This window comes from Microtus pennsylvanicus, chromosome 10 (assembly GCF_037038515.1).
Source record: "Microtus pennsylvanicus isolate mMicPen1 chromosome 10, mMicPen1.hap1, whole genome shotgun sequence".
NCBI classification, from domain to species: domain Eukaryota; kingdom Metazoa; phylum Chordata; class Mammalia; order Rodentia; family Cricetidae; genus Microtus; species Microtus pennsylvanicus.
In genome coordinates this window covers 73,699,620-73,714,680 of record NC_134588.1, presented here as the reverse complement: position 1 = coordinate 73,714,680, position 15,061 = coordinate 73,699,620, and the positions used below count along the sequence as shown (strand labels likewise).

Genomic DNA, 15,061 nt, shown 5'->3' with positions numbered 1-15,061 from the left:
TGACTATGTAGTTTGCTGTTCTTATGTGACTTATAACAGTGGGAGTGGCAGGTATTTCTGACTCTTTTGCCTGCACTTGGGACTTTCCCCCTCTTACTGGTTTGCCTTGTCCAGTCTTGATATGACAGTATGTGCTTAGGCTTGTTGTAACTTGTTAAGCCATATTTGGTTGATATCTCTGGGAGGCCTGTTCTTTCTCTGAAAGGAAATGGAGGAGGAGTAGAGCTGGTGGAGAAGGGAGGTAGAGGAGAGCCTGGGAGAAGTAGAGGGAGGTTAAACTTTAGTGTGGATGTAATGTATGAAAGAAGACTTGATAAGTTTAAAAAAGAAAGAAAGAAATTAGACACTAAGCAAGCTATAAGGATCAAGCTGGTAAGTAGCATTTGTGCATGGCCCTATATATAATTTCACGCTTTCAGGATCCTACCTAGAATTCCTACCTTGGATTCTCTGGATGAAATAATCTCTTCTCTCTAAGCTGCAAGATGCTTTTGGTCATGGTGTTTTATGACAGCCTAAATCACATGCCGACTTCCAAAACAGTAAATCATTTGTACACGCTCTCCCAGATACACTGAGTTTCAGAGCAGACTCAACTCTATGTGTCCAAAGCCTACTAACAAGAGGAACCTAGTTAAAGCTTTCTCAGGTGGTGGGAAATTCCACTGTTTCCCTGCAGTTTTTGGATCAAGAAACAAGCGTTCCTCACCCAAGCCTTACCACTGCCTTTCTCCAACACTGAGAACAGTGGTAGGTTGGGTTGGGTTGGGGAGAAGAGGCAGCAGAAGTGGACATGACATTCATGTTCTCTCTGTTCTCCCCTAGAAATTTTGGAAAGGAATTTTTTCTTTCTTTAGCTACTGGTATCATGGAAGTTTTTAAGTCCCTCATTATCTCCCACTAGAGTGGCATCAGATAGTGTGTTCTCCATTTATCAGCAGGTCAACAGAATTGTGGGGAGTAGAGATCATTGTTTCATAACTGTGGGCTTTGCAAATGGTCATGTTTACTGAAGTCACATCAGCACTCAAGTGTTTCTTTTTTTATTGTTTTTTTTTGTTTTATTTATTTATTTTTTAATTTATTTATTTATTAAGGATTTCTGCCTCCCCCGCAACCGCCTCCCATTTCCCTCCCCCTCCCCCGATCAAGTCACCCTCCCTCATCTGCTCAAAGAGCAATCAGGGTTCCCTGACCTGTGGGAAGCCCAGGGACCGCCCACCTCTATCCAGGTCTCCTAAGGTGAGCATCCAAACTGCCTAGGCTCCCCCAAAGCCAGTACGTGCAGTAGGATCAAAAACCCACTGCAATTGTTCTTGAGTTCTCAGTATTCCTCATTGTCCTCTATGTTCAGCAAGTCCGGTTTTATCCCATGCTTTTTCAGACCCAGGCCAGCTGGCCTTGGTGAGTTCCCGATAGAACATCCCCATTGTCTCAGTGTGTGGGTGCACCCCTTGCGGTCCTGAGTTCCTTGCTCGTGCTCCGTCTCCTTCCGCTCCTGATTTGGACCTTGAGATTTCTGTCCCGTGCTCCTCTGTTTCTGCCTGTCGCTTTTTGTTCTTAGTTTTTTTTAATTTTTTTTAATTTTTTGCCCAGAGGCTGCCATGTGTTGCAACTGTCTCCTCTGGCTCTTGGAGCGACTGAGTAATTTTCTTTCTTCTTTTTTTTCTTTCTTCTCCCTTCCCCCGCTTCATAATGGAGGGGGGGGGCGGGGATGATGTTATTCCTCAAGGAAAAAAAAGTAAGGGAATACTACTACTTGAAGTCTGGGAAAGAAAGATTGGGAGAGTTTGGAAGTCTGCAAAATCAGTGTTCGAGATGAAGCAGGACTTTGTTGGGAAGAAAGTTACTGGCGAAATGGAGTGAACTACACTATACATACGGGCGTGAGAAATTGATCCTATGTACTCAAGTGTTTCTTATCCTGTGACATGTTACTCTTTTAAGAAGGAGGCCAGGGAAAAAGGGAGAGGGAGAGAGAGAGAGAGAGAGAGAGAGAGAGAGAGAGAGAGAGAGAGAGAGAGAGAGAGAGAGAGAGAGAGAGAGAGAGAGAATAGTAAATGAATGTGTATTCAAGTGACACAACCAAGTGTAAATGAGGGAGAAAAGGTGGGCTGTTCAGAGTGACTTAGATATGCATAAGTATTTTATATGCTGTGACTTTCCTCAAGGCAGAACAGCTCTCTGCTGGTACTTTCTTCACCTTAGGAATTGCATTTTTACCTATTTGTGTGTGGGTGTATATATGTGTGTGTGTGTATGTGTGTCTATAAGTGGAGGAAACTTATGAAAATTGAACTTTAATACCAGAAAATGACTTTAACTCATGCTGATTTAACATATTTTCATAGTGTTTAAATCCTAAAATTAAAGTTTCATTGGTAGCTTTTTATTTAGAATTTTATCGTGGTTTATTAAATGGTGGCATTGATTCTAATGGGCAGGACCCACACCGTTTCAGTGGGGGTCAACTTAGTGGGAAGTCAGTTGTAGTTACGTGGCTTCTGAGGTCTGCCTGTTGCACAGTTGTGTGACCTTGGCAGAATTTTTATCTCCTTTATCTTATGTATTTATCTAACAAAATGAAGGTACTGTCTTCTACATTAAGATATTATAAAATCAGATGACACACACCTACATTTCCAGGATTCAGAAGACTGAGGGTAGAGGGTAGGAAGTTGAAATAGAGCCTGGGCTACATAGTGAGACAAGAAACAAAAACTAAAAATTTGAGTATGTATAATGTGATCCATCCATATAGTCAACAATGATGTCCCAGAATGAATTATAGAGGTGAAGTCTTCGTTTTGTGAAAGTACTGTGAAAACAGTCATCATTAGATGTGTTTATTATTTTTTCCTACTACCTTCTTAGAGCCACAATGAGAATTTATTATCTTGTTTTCCATATTAGCAGTAAAAAATAGTTCTTAGACATGGCTAGACTTCAAGATAGATTTGGTGAATAAGCTAAAATGAACATAGTCATCACCTCTCACTTCTGACTGCCTGCATCCAAAAATCACATGGTAACCTGCTTCCAGCTATGTCATGGACAAGTCATTGGTGTAATTACTACACTTTCTCAGAGGTGAGAGAGACTGTTAAGACCAATGTGGGAATCAGAGTCATGAATGTGAAGATTCCATGTCATGGAATCCTGCCATATTCTAAAGATTTGATGGAAATAGGAGTCTGATAGCAAACATTACCTTCATGTATTAGATACACAATTCAATAGCTCTAAATAGAGAAAGATTAATGAAGTAAGATGGCTCCTCTTAATTTTCTCGATAACTTCTCTCTGACTCTGATCTAAGCTGCTCTCTCACCCATACTGCACCATCCTCACCAGCTCTCAGATTGTTTCAGGGACAGCGGGTAGCCCTTTGTTTGTGCCGGCTGCCCGGATAGCTTACACCAGAAATAATCACACAGAAACTGTATTCATTTAAACACTGCCTGGCCTATTAGCTCTAACTTCTTATTGGTTAAATTCTTACATCTTAATTTAATCCATTTCTATCAAATCTATGCATCGCCATGTGACTGTGGCTTACTGGCAAGATTCTAATTGTCTCAGGCAGGAGATCCATGGCTTCTGCCACTCTGCCCTTCTTCCCGGCATTCAGTTCCGTCAACTCCACCTACTTAAATTCTGTCCTATCAACTAGGCCAAGGCAGTTTCTTTATTCATTACCCAATGAAAGAAACACAAAAACAGAAGGACCTACTATACTATCAGTTCATTTGATTTAATCTTTAGTTTTTCATGCCACAGCCACATTTCTTACTTTTCTAGTCATCTCTGAAAAGAAGGGTCCTCATGTTTAGGGTTGGCTTTCCTTCTACCCTATCTGTTCAGGGATCAGCTTGGACCCATTAATCTGAAAAATGAATGACTATAAACCTTTCTTTTCTCCCAGAACCCAGGGATTTTATACTGCACAATTCTCTTATTTAGTATTTACTTTCATTTACTGATGTAATCACCATTACATGGATAGACTTTCTGATGGAAACTCCTGAGTGAATCTGAAACCAAGATTGTTTGTGCTGCTGTGGGAGAAGATTGTTTACTTAGTGCTCAAGGAGAAGTATTGGTAGCTCTTCAAGGTTTTGCTCCATTTGTCTCTTTTTCTCTCTTTTCTTACAAAGAAAACCTTATAATTCTCAGTATTATGAAAGAATTTAGATTCTTTAAAAAATGTATAAGTGAACATTTATTTAGAATGAGACAAAAATTCATAGCCAGTTGTACCTTCATCATAAAAGGTGGAAAAATAAAAATCTTAATTAAATACATGTATCACACATTAGCCAATTAATTTTAATGTTTCCTTTAATATTCACATCCTTGTCTAATTCTTTACTTTTTTAATAATTGAAAATTTTATTTATTATACATCCTGATGGCAATTTTCCCTTTTTCCACTTCTCCCTTTTCCTTCCCCCTCACCTCTTCCTCTCTCCCACTCCTCCTCAGTCTCCATTCAGAAAGGGGCAGGCCTCCTATGGCTTCAACAAAGCAAGGCATGCTACATTGAGGCAGGAGCAAGCTTCTCCCCCAGCATCAAGGATGGGCAAGGCAACCCAGCACGGGGGATAGGTTCCCAAAAGCCAGCTTAAGCTCTAAGAACAGCTCCTGATCCCACTGCTAGGAGTCCCACAAATAGACCAACCTACACAACTGTCGCACATATTCAGGGGGGTCTACATTGGTTCCATGCAAGCTCCCTAGCTGTCCCGCTAGAGTCCCTGAGCTGCAAGGACAGCACCTTCATGACCTTGACTCTCTTGACTCCCTCTTCTCAACAGGATTCCCTGTTGATTTAGGCCCTGTGCTTAACTTTGAATATCTATATCCATTCCAACAGTTACTGGATGTAGACTCTCACATGAAAATTAAGGTAGTCACTAATCTGATTATATATTAGGCGACTTTTGATTTGCATTTCCTTGATGGCTAATGATGTTGGACAGTTCATTAGGCATATCTTGGCCATTTCAGATTTTTCTGTTGAGAATTGTGTTTAGATTTGTATCCCATTTTTAAATGGATATTTTGGTATTTTAATGTCTTATTTCTTGAGTTCTTTATATAGTTTGGAGATCAGTCTTCTGTCAGATGTAGAGGTGGTGAGAAGCTATTCCCATTTCGTAAGGCTTCTGTTTTTCTTATTTACAGTGTCATTTACTATACAAAATCTTTTTTCTTTCAGGAGGTACCATTTATTAATTGTTGATCTCAGTGTCTGTGCTGTTGGTGTTATATTCAGGAAGATGTCTCCTGTGTCAATGTGTTCAAGGTTACTTCCCAGGTTCAGTGTAACTGGATTTTTGTTGTAGTGTTTTATCCACTTTGACTTGAGTTTTCTGCAGGCTGATAGATAAGAATCTATTTGCATTCTTCTAATTGTTGATATTCAGTTAGGCCATCACTATTTGTTGAAGATCCTTTCATTTATCCATTGTATAATTTTGTTTTCTACATAAAAATCAGGTGTTCATAGCAATGCAGATTCATGTTAGGATATTCAGTTTGAGTCCATCAATCAACCTGTCTTTTTTATGCCAATGCTATGCTGTTTCTATTACTATAGCTCTATAGTAGATCTTGAAGTCAAGGATGGTGATACCTCCAGATCTTCCTTTATTGTATAGAATTCTTTTAGCTGTCTTTTTTTTCCATATGAAGTTGAGTACTGTTCTTTTGAGGTCTGTAAATAATTGTGATTGAATTTTGATGGGGATTGTACTGAATCTGTAGATTGCTTTTGGTAAGATTACCATTTTTTGTTATATTCATTCTAATAATCCATGAGTATGGGAGACCCTTCTGTTTTCTGATATCTTCTCTGATTGTTTTCTTCAAAGATCTAAAGCTTTTGTTATACAGGTCTTGCATTTGTTTGGTTAGAATAATCCCAAGATATTTCATATTGTTTGTGGCTGTTGTAAAAAGTATTGTTTCTCTGATTTCTTCCTCAGCTCATTTATCATTTATATATAGGGGGATTAGGGAGGCTAGGGGTATTACTGATCTTTTTTTGAGTTAATATTGTATCCAGTCACATTGCTGAAGGTGTTTTTCAGCTGTAAGAGTTCCCTGATAGAAATTTTAGGGTCACTTACTTATATTATCATATCATCTATAAACAGTAAAAGTTCAACTTCTTCCTTCCTAATTTATTACCCCACTGATCCCCCTTTTGCCCTAGCTAAAATTTTGAGTACTATATTGAATAGCTATGAAGAGAGAGGACAACTTTGTCTTGTTCCTGATTTTAGTGGAATTTCTTTGAATGTCTCTCCATTTCATTTGATGTTGGCTATTTGCTATCTGTATGTTTTGTATCCCTGATCTCTCCCAGACCTTTAACATGACAGGGTGTTGCAATTTGTCAAAGGCATTTTCAGCATCTAATGAGATGATAATGTTTTCTTTTTTCATTTCTTTATATGGTGGATTACATTGACAGATTTTCATATGTTGAACCATCTCTTAATCTCTCTGGAATGAATCCTACTTGCTCATGGTGGATGTCCTTGCATTTGTTTAGCAGTATTTTATTGTGCATTTTTGCATCAATGTTCATGAGGGAGATGGAGCTATAATTATTTTCTTGGTTGCATCTTTTTGTGGTTTGGGTATCTGGGTAAGGGTAGCCTCATAAAAGGAATTTGGCAGTGCTCATTCTATTTCTATTATGTGGAACAATTTGAGGAGTATTGGTATTAGTTCTCTGAAATTCTGGTAGAATTCTGAATTTAAACCATCTGGCCCTAGGCTTTTTTTTCTTGGCAATTTTTAAATTACTGCTTCTATTTCCTTAGGGATTTTAGGTCTATTTAAATTGTTTATCTAATTTTGACTTGATTTAATCTTGGTATATGGTACCTATCAAGAAAAACGTACATTTCTTTTAGATTTTCCAATTTTGTGGAATACATGTCTATGAAGTATGACCTAATGATTCTCTGGATTTCCTCTCTATCTGTTGTTATGTACCCCTTTTTGCTACTAATTTTTATTAATTCGGATATCCTCTATCTGCTTTTTAGTTTGTATAAAGGTTTGTCTATCTTGTTGATTTTCTTAAAGAACCAACTCCTTGTTTCATTGATTGTTTGTATTGTTCTCTTTGTTTCTATTTTATTGATTTCAGGGCTCAGTTTGATTATTTCCTGCCATCTACTGGGTGAGTTTGTTTCTTTCTTTTCTAGAGCTTTAAGGTGTGCTGTTAAGTCACTAGTGTGAGATTTCTCCAAATTCTTTATGTAGGCACTTAATGCTTTGAACTTTCTTCTTAACACTGCTTTCATGGTGCCTCCTATGTTTCTGTATGTTGTACATTTATTTTCATTGAATTCTAGTAAACTTTTAATCTCTTTTTTTCTCCCTTGGCCCATTGCTTAAAAAGTTGAAAGTTTTTCAGTTTCCATGAGTTTGTAGGCTTTCTATAGTTTATGCTGTTAGTAAACTCTAACATAACTTGTGGTGAACCAAAAGATACAGGGGGTTATTACAATTTTTATATCTGTTGAGATTTGCTTTGTGACAGTGTTTGTGGTTAGTTTTAGAGAAAGTTTCAAGAGGTGTTGAGAAGAAGTTATATTCTTTTAGTGTCTTGGGGGAATGTTCTATACATATCTATTAAGTCCATTTGTATTATAACATTTGTTAATTCCCTTATTTTTCTGTTAAGTTTCTGTCTGGAAGACCAGTCCATTGTTGAGAGTGGAGTATTGAAGTCTCCTAGTATTGATATGTGGGGTTTGATGTGTGATTTAAGCTTTGATAATTTTTTTCACATATATGATTGTCCTTGTTTTGGGGGCATAGATGTCCAGAACTGAGACATCATCCTGATGAACTTTTCTCTTAATGAATATGTAATAAGTCTTTTGATTAATTTTTAAAAAAAATTTGTTAGATATTAAGATAGCTACATGCACTTTCTTATTAGGTCCATTTGATTGGAAAATATTTTCCCAAACTTTACTCTGAGTTAATTCTGTCTTGAAAGTTGAGTGTGTTTCTTGTATTCAGCAGAAGCATGAATTCTGTTTTGATATCCATTCATATCCATTAGCCTGTCTCTTTTTATTGGTGAATTGAGTCCATTGATAATATGAGATATTAATGACAAGTGATTGTTAATTCCTGTTTTTGTTTTGTGGTCATAGTAGGTAGTAGTAGTAGTAGTAGTAGTAGTAGTAGTAGTAGCAGCAGCAGTAGTAGTAGTGTGTGTGATGTGTGTGTTTCACTTATTTGTGTTTTGCTGGTGTAAGATTATCTATTGCCTGTATTTTTGGGTGTGCAGCTAACTTCCTGGGGTTGAAGTTTTTCTTCTAGTACTTTCTGTAGGGCTAGATTTCTGGATAGGAATTGTTTAAATCTGGTTTTGTCATGAAATATATTGTTTTTTGTGTCTTTGGTGATTGAAAACTTTGTTGGGTGTAGTAGTCTGGGCTGGCTCCTATGGTCTCTTAGTTTCTTTAAAATGTATGTTCAGGGCCTTCTGGCTTACAGAATTTCCATGGAGAAGTCAGGTGCAATTCTGATAAGTCTGCTTTATATGTTAATTGGTCTTTTTCTTTTTCAGATCTTAATATTCCTTTTTTAGTCTTTATGTTTTTTTGCTTTGATATTTTATGGTGAGAGGGCTTTATTTGGCCCAGTCTATTTGTGTTCTGTAAGCTTCTTGTATCTTTCCAGTCATGTCCTTGTTTAGGTTGGCAAAGGCTTCTACTATGATTTTATAGAGTATATTTTCTTTGTCTCTGAGCTGGGATTATTCTCCTTCTTCTATTCCTTTTATTCTTAGATTTGGTATTTTCATGTTGTCCCAGATTTTCTGAATGTTTTGTGTTAGGAATTTGGGGAATTTAACATTTTCTTTTACAGTTAAATCTATTTCCTCTATTGGATCCTCAATGCCCAAGATTCTCTCTTCTATCTTTTGTATTCTGTTGGTGATGTAATTCCTGTTCACTTACCTAGATTCTCCATTTCCAGAATTCCTTCATTGTGTGTTTTCTTTATTGCTTCTATTTTTATTTTCAAGTCTTGCACCATTTCTTCAACTGTTCTATTGTTTTTCTCTTGAATTTCTTTAAGGGATTTATTTATTTCTTCCAATTTTTATCTTTTCTTCAATTTCCTTAAGTGAATTTTTTATTTACTATTTAAGGGTCTCTCTTATCTCCATAAAGCTGTTTTTAAGGTGGTGTTTTTGTGCTTCATCTGCCTTGGAATGTTCAAGTCTTGCTGTTGTAGAATTGGCAGGTTTGGTGGAGCCATATTGCCCTTTCTGTTGTTGAATGTATTCTTACACTAGCATTTACACATCTGGGTTTGGGATGATTTATAAGTATGGGTGTTGATTCTTGTGTTGCCTTTGTTGCATGGCTATTTTGTTCCTTTATTTTCTGTTTCCTTTATTGTCTTCTGGCCTTAATGGCCCAGCGTTCCAGTGATTATTAGGTCCTTAGTTTCAGTAGATTTGTCACAACTGAGATTTTTGTATATTTGAGTGTATAGATTCAGCATATCTTCCTTTTCTTCTGAATGGTGTGATCTATACCTCTGCTTTTGCAATCTGTTCTTCCAACTAGCGTGGGTTGTACCTGAGCGTATGGAGGGTTTTGGGGGAGGGTTGCCATGGAGAGGCTGATGATGTGCAAGGAGTTGTCAGTGGAGTAGGTCTTGTGGGAAAATAATCCAGTGATTGATGACAGTTGTGGTGCTACGACCTGCAGGCAAATCTCTAACTTGCTGGCCATCTGGGGACTATCAGGATTTAAAACTTATTGTATTTGAAATCAAATTTGAGAGTTTGGTGATTGACAAAGAACTAGCATATATAATGCCTGTACTGACAAAAAAGTTGGATCTGACTCAAGTGTCTCTCCTGAGAAACTGTTTTCTCCTATAACATACTCTCGGCATTATTCCTCTAAGGAGTCATGATTGATGTCTATGGAGCCATTAGTAAATAAAAACTGAAGAAAAAGGAAGTATTAACTAAGGCATTAATCACCAGAGCATGGCATTTATGGTTTTTATGAATCTTCAAATAATTTTCTTAAATTATTACTTACTTTGTTATATAAACATTTATGCTGCTGCATAGATCTCTACAATGATTATAGTTAATGTGTTTAATATTCCATAAAGCAGATCTACCGTGACTGATCAGCTGTTCCCTTGCTATTGATTGTATTCAGCCTTTCTGTAACTAAAATTTAAGCTATTCTTATGACTGTGTTTATATGTATGCATATATGTTTGCATGCATACATTCATATATGTATAGATGCATGCATGCCTGAGTCTCACTCACTCTGTAGTCCTGAATAATCTGTAACTCAAGATCCTCCTGCATCACCTTCCTGAATTCTGTATTTAAAGGCGATAGCAATCACACTTTTGTCTTGATTTTTATTTCTGAAAGATACCATTGGCATTATAAAAATGATAAATGTTATCCAGAAAAGTAATGGACTTCACTGATTAGTGAGAAAAGGAAAAGTCCATTCCAAGCCTTGGTGTCACTGGGAAATTATAAGTATGACGTGAGTGCTATGGTTGTTGTCTTTCTAGGAATATAAATATGAAATGTATGTTTACCCTTCTTAATCATTTCTGTGTAGCTCTCTACCTGTGCCCTGATCCAGGAGCCTCAAGTCTTCAGGAATGTAGAGTCAAGAACAGTAACTGTCAAACCTGACTCCCTATTGTAATGACTTCACGATGGTTGAATGATTAACAGAGATGTTCAGGACCTTTTCTTAAGCAATTTCAGAAGCTTCAAAGAAAACTTATTGACATTTCCTCTATACTCTCCACAACAATGGTTTTCAAAGTCAAATGGTATTGAGAGATGACTTCTACCATACACATAAATCCAGGCCTAATGAATTTTATCATTTGAATAGCTTATAGGTAGAGAAACACATTATAAATGAAATGTTTTCCCAACTGTGAGATGACATTTTCACATGGATGAAGTGATTAGGAAGCATCATCGTCAAGTTTTTCACCTGACTTTGAAAAATAAAAAGAAACATGTCAGCTTCTGTAAGGACCCCAGACCAGGGAACTTGAAGAAAACCAAAATAACAGAGATGTTGGCAGAAGAAAATGGGGGTGAAGAATAGAATATGGACAAAGGTCCTGTTCTCCATTTTGTGTCTGGAGAGCCAAAGACCAAGACTATTTCTGAAAGTCATAGTGAAGCTTTGTGGAGCTCCAAGAGGGCTAGAAGACACAGTGGGACAAGAAATACATGTTAGAAACAAGGACTATATTGTTAGCTGCAGGCCTGTGTGTGATAGCCCCTCTCCTGTATCCCACTGATTCTGTGGTTACCATCAAGCAAAAGACCTAGTCCAGAGAACACAGGAAAATTGAGAACCTTTTCTTTCTCACTCATACAAGGCTGACATTCACAAAGCATACCCAGTGCTGTCTTAAAGCACAAGAAAAGCAGAAGAGTTTACCTTAGATATATAACCTACTAAAAGTAGAGCAAATTATTGACTAGCATCATGCTCACTAGGAAATCTTACAAAATATCATTGGTTTGGGCATTGTAATTTGGAGGGGACATCCTCTTACCCAGTTAGTAGGTTGGTAATATCTTGTAACAAAAATTTATTCTGTTACCTAACAATGACGCTTTGGGGGGAAATGTTTGAACTCTTTATGCAACATGGTCAAGCCTCACACTTGAAAGTATCCTGCCTCTGTCTCCCAAGTTCTGGAGTTACAGGCATGAGCCTGGCTGGCGTTGTTTTTTCGTCAGCTAGAGGACTTCCAGGGCAGGTTTCCCCTTAAGTCCATGGAGAATCCAAAAAGATTTATAAAGCATATACTGAGATTGCTTCCTTTGGCCAGCTTGTATCAGAGAGTTTTAAATTATTTAAGATGAAAATATTCACTAGGGCCAATAAAAATAAATGTTTTAACATGTGACTTCCTTTAAAGTCACTATTTTTCCAAAAGACTTTCTTTTATGTTTCCATCATTCACTTTAGGACCATCTTTCTAACATGCTTATGATCTCAAAGTCACACCAAAGAACAGAGCAATCAAAATACATCGGCTTTAGATCAAAATGACACTTTCATTTTATAATAAGTATTGTGAATTCTTGGGGCAAGGATTACTGTCACAACCACCCTGGGAAGTTGCAAAGATTTAAAGAGATTGGATTTGGAAAAACTTTGCACCTTTCCCTTCCTTGACTAACTGTGAAACTCTATGGTCCATACAGTTGTTTTAACATCTTCCACTGGATCAATACAATGGTCTTATGCACTTTAGGTTAGAAACTTTTGGTTTTAACACCCCTAACACCTACTTTAGGATTAGGGATGAGGTTAAATGCATAGTCTGTGGCCTCTCGGTGCTGGATCACACAGAAAAAGTCATATCAGCGGTTACTCAGGTGCAATTGGAACCCAGTGACTATAAAGGGAAAGTCACAGAACCTCTCCAACATTTCACAGTGGTCTGTCCTTCCTCCCTTCCAGGCCAGATGTAAAGCCTGCCATATTTTTTGTCAAGGATATGTGGCAGATGGAACGATGCTGGGCTGGCATTCAGTTGCGCTGTTCTTGGGAGATGGAGGGAAGAATGAAGGGCTTACAAAGGCTGTAATGTTCTTTCCTTACAAGTCTGTTTTGTTATAATACACTCCTGGCTAGTTGACATATTAGTCCCTCTGCCTGGCGAGGAGAAAGTGCAGTGGCCATGTGAAGTGTGACAAAAGATGGCCTGATGGCTTCTGGTCTGTGGTTATAGAACTATACAGCAACGTTTTATGATGAAGTTCAAGTACACTCAATCGTGAACATTGAGCATAGGAAAGGAGCATAACTATGTTCATCTGGCAAAGGACCAGAAGATTGATCATCTAGATCCTGAAATGATAAAGTTTTCTAATAACTATATACATATATATTTATATAAAATATATCTTGAGTTATCATTTCTTAGTTTTATTGCAACAAACATCTTACAATGTGGGCAGCATATTTTTTCATATTCTTAAAAGCTCAAGTCTCTAAAAGATATTAGATGATAGTGTAATGAAATATTGTATTTCTCTATGTAGATGAGGCACGTGAGTTTAAAGTCTTAGAAACATAGTGGAGTGTTGGAATGGTTTTAAGTCTTGTATGCAATTTACTTTATCAATAGCTAAAATTAATTCATTTTCTGTTCAGTTGAATATTACTCAACTAGATGAAATATTTTCTTTATATTAATATCTTAGGTGTATACAATTATATTTTCTAAATATGCCTATGTAAATCTATATAACAAATATTAATTCTGTTAAATGTTGGTGTTTTTTACATATCATGTTAAAAAGTATGTGTGTGTGCCATCTGTGCTATTCTTACAGTATGAAACTGTCCTGACTTGTTTTATTTCCACTTGGCACTCAGACAAGTCATCTGAAAGAAGAGAAATTCAATTGAGAAAATGCCTCCATAAAATCCAGCTGTAGGGCACTTTTATAAATTATTGGTGAAGAAGGGCCCTGACCATGTTAGGTGGTACCATCTCTGATCTGGGGATCATAACATCTATTAGAAATCAGGATAAGCAAGGCATGATGAGTAAACCAGTAAATAGCATCCCTCCATGACCTCTGCATTAGATTGCTGTCTCCTGGTTCCTGTTTTGTTTGAGTCCTGTCCTGGCTTCCTTAAATGATGAACAATGATGTAGAAGGAAAAGTAAAACAAACACTTTTCTCTCCTACTTGCTTTTTGTGATGCTGTTTTACCACAACAATAGAAACGTTAACTAAGATTGATATTCTATAAGAAAGGAATCCACATTCCCTCATATATTATCTGTGGAACTGCTAAAAATGCATTGAAATTCCAAGGCTTAGTCATAAAAAGAAAATAGCATCCATCTTTACCTCCCTTCTCCTATCTCTGTGATGCTTCCTTCTGACCGATATTCACTCTTGGAACCAAACTATCTTGTTCTTAGAAGACCCAAGCTAACCTCTGTAGAAAGCATTATCAACACAGGCTAATACAGCTAAAATCCAATATCACCAACCACTTCTGAGTGATAACTATAGCCCCTGCCTTTATGTTTTTTATATGAGGCTCTAGAAAGTTTGTCTTGGGTCTCAGCCCACAGAAACTACAAAGGTAGAATTAAGGATCCCTCCTGTTTGAAGCGATCAATATTTCAGATGTTTATACAACATGCTAATGAAAAGACCAGAGATTTCAGAGCTTTGAGACATGTTGTCATTTAGAACCTTTAGTTACTCATGACCTCTGCTTTATATGGAGGGCATATATAGACAGCATCTGACTGCTGACTTTTCTCCACACTTATTAGATAGACCTTTCCTAAGAGCCTTTCTCTGAAACTCCTGGCATAATTTATCTATGATTTCCTGGGTTATAATGGCAGATCTGTTGTAGGTGATCACAATGCACTATCATTTTTGGTGCACTCTGTCTTCCTGTTGAGCTGCACCCCACACCGTGTGAGCCATTCATTTCAGTCTTGTATTTAAATTGTTTTTATTTCTTTGAAACATGATAGGTGTTTAATAAATTCTCACTCTGGGTAGAACTTAACTTATTTGTGTCATTTCAAAGAAAATGTGGGTGAGGTGAATGCATACCTAGAAATGGGGCTTGAAGTAATATATCTATTGTTAGTATAGTGAAACTATACGTAGGAAACTTTTTGTTGGGGGAGGCCAGCTGTTTTGTTCCCAGCTGCTTAGCCCCAAAATAATTACATAGAAACTATATTATTTAAAACACTGCTTGGTGTTTTTGATTTTTAGCCATTCTGACAGGTGTAAGATGATATCTCAAAGTTGTTTTGATTTGCATTTCCCTGATCGCTAAGGAGGTTGAGCATGACCGTAAGTATCTTTTGGCCATTTGAACTTCTTCTGTTAAGAATTCTCTGTTCAGTTCAGTGCCCCATTTTTTAATTGGGTTAATTAGCATTTTACAGTCTAGTTTCTTGAGTTCTTTATATATTTTGGAGATTAGAC

At 37.1% G+C, this 15,061-nt stretch overlaps 1 long non-coding RNA gene across 1 annotated transcript in view; it reads left to right on the top strand.

Moving 5' to 3' along the window:
- The first annotated feature begins 312 nt into the window (after window positions 1–312).
- LOC142858957 (uncharacterized) overlaps window positions 313–15,061 on the top strand; it is a 105,728-nt gene continuing 90,979 nt past the window's right edge. The window contains exon 1 of the long non-coding RNA XR_012912104.1: window positions 313–372. This is a non-coding gene — a long non-coding RNA (uncharacterized LOC142858957). The remainder of the gene's footprint in view (window positions 373–15,061) is intronic.